Source organism: Mesitornis unicolor, unplaced genomic scaffold, assembly GCF_000695765.1.
Source record: "Mesitornis unicolor isolate BGI_N332 unplaced genomic scaffold, ASM69576v1 scaffold51477, whole genome shotgun sequence".
Classification (NCBI taxonomy): Eukaryota; Metazoa; Chordata; class Aves; order Mesitornithiformes; family Mesitornithidae; genus Mesitornis; species Mesitornis unicolor.
Genome location: NW_010199393.1, coordinates 1,790 through 6,896, shown reverse-complemented (window position 1 = coordinate 6,896; position 5,107 = coordinate 1,790). Strand labels below are relative to the sequence as shown.

Here is a 5,107-nt window from a genome sequence, read left to right as displayed (position 1 = left end):
ACATTTTATTACAGCTTTTTTTTCTGGATGTATATCCAGTGAGATTAATGCCTAGAGTTGAAAGGCATTTAGTGTATACTGAAAAGTTGGCTTTCCCTCAGTTTTTCCAGATGTATTGTCTCCCCTGTATGCTGGGAACATACACAACTGCATAAACTACAGATGCAGCTATGGAGCTGTATGAACTCCTGAACCATATGAGAAGTATTGTGGAGCGCTGGTATCGGACACCTCTGCATGATGTCAGCTGAACTGTGATTGTGTTGTGCTAATCAAAATAACGCATACAAATGGAATGACACCCATGCTGAGAAGAGGCTGTTAAGTTTTATGAGAAAAGCTAACTGATTACCTTGACCTCTGCCAAGTTCTGTGCAGAAGACTTTTCTGTGCAAGATGAGCCTGTATCTCCCTGCCCTGAGATGTTGAAGTTGTGCCGCTGCTTATGACAGATCCAGAAGAAGCAGCTTTACAAAATGGCTCAAACCAGCTTGCTACAGGGAAAGCAGTTTTACTGTAGGGAGTGGGTTTTCCACAAGCTTCAGCACTGCCTCCAGGAGAAAGCTAACTGCAGCAGTAGTGCTGCCAACAAACCATCTCTTGTAGCGAATTCTGGGAGTAACACTGTTGGTGTCTCTGGGAAAGGAGCTGCCTGGGGTGTATTGTTGGTAGGAGGGCCCGGTAGTGGGAAGACGGCGCTCTGTACTGAGTTACTGTGGCCAAGCTCACCTGCAAACCTGCAAAGAGGCTTACATCGTCAAGCTCTAGCTTTCCACTTCTGCAGGGCCCAAGACTCCGACACACTGTGTGTTGGAGGGTTTATTAGAGGTTTAGTTACACAAATCTGCCGCAGTGGACTGATCCAGGGATATGAGGACAAACTAAGAGATCCTGCTATTCAAAGTCTCTTGCAGCCTGGGGAATGTGAAAGGAACCCTGCTGAAGCATTTAAAAGGTAAAAAAAAAAAAACCCAAACAAATTAAAAAAACTACAGAAAATAAAACCCAGATTAAAAAAAAAAATACTGGCTTCTGTTTAGGTCTTCCTTCCAAAGAGTCTACTATGCAGACAGTTTAAAACATGCTTGTTTCATGGCTTGTTATCTCTATGAGAGCTTGCAGACCTACCATGGAAAAATCTAACTTTGTCCTTACAGCTGACATAAATAAATACTTGCTTTTTAAACAAAATTTATTTTAAATAGTGAATTTATTTACATTTATATATTAATACCCTCAGTTGTAACTGTAACTGTTTTGGAAAAACTCTAGCATAATTGACCTCAGAGTGAAAAATACCTAGTCAGTGGCTTTCATGTGACATAAAGGTAGGGCAGTTGTCCTTCATAGGCCTAAACAGACTGTTTAGGACTCTTGCAAAAGCTTTCATTATCGTCCTCTGTCTAAGAGGAAACTGGACTAATGGATCTCTGGGTCTGATCCAGCACATTAGTTTTATGTTTGTCTAAGAATATGTGGTAGGAAAATGTCAATTAACTCCTTATGTTACTTCTCACAATATGTACAGATTATGTCATATCTTTATTACTACTTATTTTAAAGTACTCCAAAGTATTGAGTGGATCAGAAATTTATCAAGAGGTCTCACTCTGTCCCTTAGAAGGTCTGTCAGTTATCTAAGCTGTATGAAAATACTTGTTTACTTAGTATGTTCCCTAACAAACCAAAGTCTCTAGTATGTCACAGAGAATTTTGCTTCTGAAGAGATACTAATGTGTATGTAAGAGTGTATATCCGTAGATCACTTAGAAGAGCGTGCTGTCTTGAGCACAGCCTTCACAAGCATGTGTCTGTTGGTCTTTATTCCTTTGTGTCACAATGAAGGAGAATTCAGGTAGGGTAAGGCTTGTCTCTAGCAACAGAGCTTCAGCAGATTCTGTTGCTAGTATAAAACTTTCCTGGAATATTAGTTAAACTGAGGTTTGTGAGTATTGTGTAGTGAAATAACTTTTTGTGGTACTTTTTTTTGTTTGTTTTTCTTCCAAGCCTGGCTACTAAGGCTGGGTAAACAAGTACTGAGGTTGAACTGTAGTGCTTGCTCATTGTCATGGTGGTGTAAAAGAGCCTTCCAGTTCTGATGGCTGTTACATCCTTGCCTGCTGAATAAACAGGATGCATGTCTACATTGTTCTCAGTGTAGTGGCTTAAAACAAATAGTCTAAACCAAGAATAAGTCTAGATTGTTTGTTACTACGTGAAGATGCAACTTCTAGCAGCTCTTAGGTCCTAATTTCAGAAGTATAAAGCCCTCTCAATTTCTAATGACTAAAAACTGGGTGAAATTAAGTGTCTGTAAATGGAATAACAGACTGGCCATCTAGCTTCAGGCTGTCTTTTAAAATCATGGAAGTGGATTAATCTGGTGAGTAAGAGCCTGTTTATGTTTTAAAGTCTATTACAAGGAAATTTTACTAATTTGATATAGGCAGGTTCTCTTGAAGAGCTGGAATCCTTTCCTTTTTTTAAACGTTATTTCCTTACTCCAGAGAACAGGAGCGAGGTAAATGTCATTAAGCAAAAATGCAACATAGAAATATGAAAAATTCTGAGTCAGACTCAGCTTGAAACCTGAATACAGCTTTTAATGAAGGGATGACTATTTAGGTCAATATACAGGCTTTTTGGTTTTGTATTGGAAAAATAAAATACGACACAATATCTGGTACTAGGTTTTCCCATCTCAAATTTTACAGCAGTGATTGTGAACTCTAATATGCTAAAAATACTTGTGTTGTAGTACAGCAGCTTCAGTCACGGATATGGGTTTTTTGGTGGTGAGTTATTTGGCTCTTCCTATATTCCCTTGCTGCCCACCTAGCCTGATCTGCTCTCAAAAGCAGCTGTGGTAGCCAGTCTTCCTTCTCGTATTTCAGATTTAAGGGAGGTGAAGTGTTAGAGACAAGGTGCTGTGCTGGGAATACAAGTTTTCAGCACTGTGGCGGGGGACCAGGAGGTGGCTGTTGACAGCAGCACCGCGAGCTTGTTCTGCTGCCTGCATGGTACTGTCACTATGCACAAACGAGAGATGAGGCAGTCCCGTGCCGCCACCCCCCTCCACCAAATACTGCAGTCATTTGTTAAATGAACTTTTGTTAACATACAAAGTGTGGAAGAAATGTTTAACAAAAACAGAAGTTAGTATTTTTCATGGTTTTTAAGACTCATCACTGAGCATTTCAGTATTCTGGTCTGGTGTGTTTGAATATGCTTTCTGTTAAGCAAAAGTTGTTGTAATGTGAAGTGAGTTCTAGGAAGGCTTAACAGTCATCTGATTGCCTTTCACATCGTGTAAAGACACTGAAACAGCATAAGGTTCTTACATCAATGCTCCATTGATTTTACCTTGCTTTAATTTTCTTCTGTAGAAGAGGGGAAAGATTTTTCTTTAAAGACTCTCTAAAATTTTTCTTCTGCTTTCCACGGCTGCTCCATATCCAGCTATGTATTCATGGCCTAAAATGGAAAGGCTTCTCTTCGTATGTGCTAAACAAGATTACACTATTCTATTTTCGTGCTAATTGTCCTAGAAATAGTAAGAAAGAAGAACTTTCTGATGCCTTGTAACATGCCAGCTTATAGACAATTAACTCATCAGTCAAAATAGTGAAACTTTTTTCTGAAGCACACTTTTAAAATAAGTTTTCAGCAACCCTGATGGTCATAGTGATACATGTGCAAGTGATGACCCAGCAAGTTAAGAGTTTTCTCCTCCTGTTTGAATATCATCTTAAAAATTTCTCATGTATTTATAATCATAAAGTGCCCTGAAATTCTTTCTGGGGCAGATTGGAAGAGCTGGAAGGGCTGTTATGTGCAAATGTATTTAAGAAGCATTTGTTGCTGCACTGACAGCTGAGAGAAATAACTGCTACTGAAGTACCACTTCTGAGGCACTCTTCTTCTCATGTGCAGTTCTGGAGCCGAAAGCAGTCTTAAACATAAGGAAGAATGCTGAAGCCTCATGTTCAAATTTTAGGTGAAAGTGAAGCAGAAAGTACAAGGAAAATGGCAAAGAGTATTACAGACTCCAGAAGTAAAAATAAATGATATGTTAAACTGAAATAATGTGATTGAAAACATCTATTAGACTGTTCTTCAGTATTTAAACACAGAGATAGATACCAGAATAACCCAAATCTTATCATTCTATCTCTAGGGTTGTGAATAGGAGTTGTTTTCAGCTTTGCTGCAGCAAGTTTATACTTCAGTGATTGGTAGGAATACAGGCAGCCATCAGTTATCCAAGGACACAGAGGAACTCTGACATAAACCATGGATAAGACTGAAATTTGTGCGAACTAGGCTTTAAAAGGACACTTACCCTGCTGATCCTGGCTTACATTTGTCAGACAAAGGCGATGATGTTAAACAGCTTTGGACACCAGAGGAAGGCGCACATCTCCCATGAGTTGTGCCGCAGTTAGAGTTAGTGGTGGAAGACAGAGCTTGGTTAATTCACAACCCAGAAAGTGCTCGATTCGAGAAGTGTAGACCTAAGTTTACCCTGCAGAGTAGATTTCTTCTGCATCCATTGCTCTTAAGTTTGAAATATATCCATGACCAGAGCTTGGAGAATTTAGAGATAGAACAGCTGTCTGTTAAATAATACGATGATGTTAAGCTGGCACTAAACTCACCTTTAGTGTGCGTTGGTGTAGTACAAACTTAGAACATAATTTGGGTTTTGTTTGGGTGATTTGCTGAAATTAATACATTGGTGAAATGAACAGATTCCAAAAAATGGTGGATTTACACATCTCCCAGCAGGCTGGGGCAGATAGAGCTGCTTTGCCATCACTCACAGATGCAGTTTATTGCTGTCTTCTGCATGTCTTTTTAAGAAACTTCAAATCTTGTGAGACTTCTCACATGCTTATTTCTCACATATTGAATTGGGTCAGTGTTGTTCAAGTGGGTTTTTTTTAACCTGTGAAGTGTTCCAAAACTTTGTCACTAAAGTCTATGTAATACAATTACTTTAATGTGAGATGGGCTCATCAAAAAGATTTATACTGGGGCAAAAACGAAGCTATGAATTCAGATTGCTACTTAATTCACATTCCTGAGGTTGCATTCCCGTGCAAGT

General features: G+C 39.2%; 1 pseudogene across 1 annotated transcript; it reads left to right on the top strand.

Moving 5' to 3' along the window:
• The first annotated feature begins 384 nt into the window (after positions 1-384).
• Positions 385-1,173, top strand: LOC104544527 (annotated as a pseudogene). Its single transcript, XR_728170.1, has one exon. The product of XR_728170.1 is annotated as an ankyrin repeat domain-containing protein 50 pseudogene (transcript).
• The last annotated feature ends 3,934 nt before the right edge of the window (positions 1,174-5,107 follow it).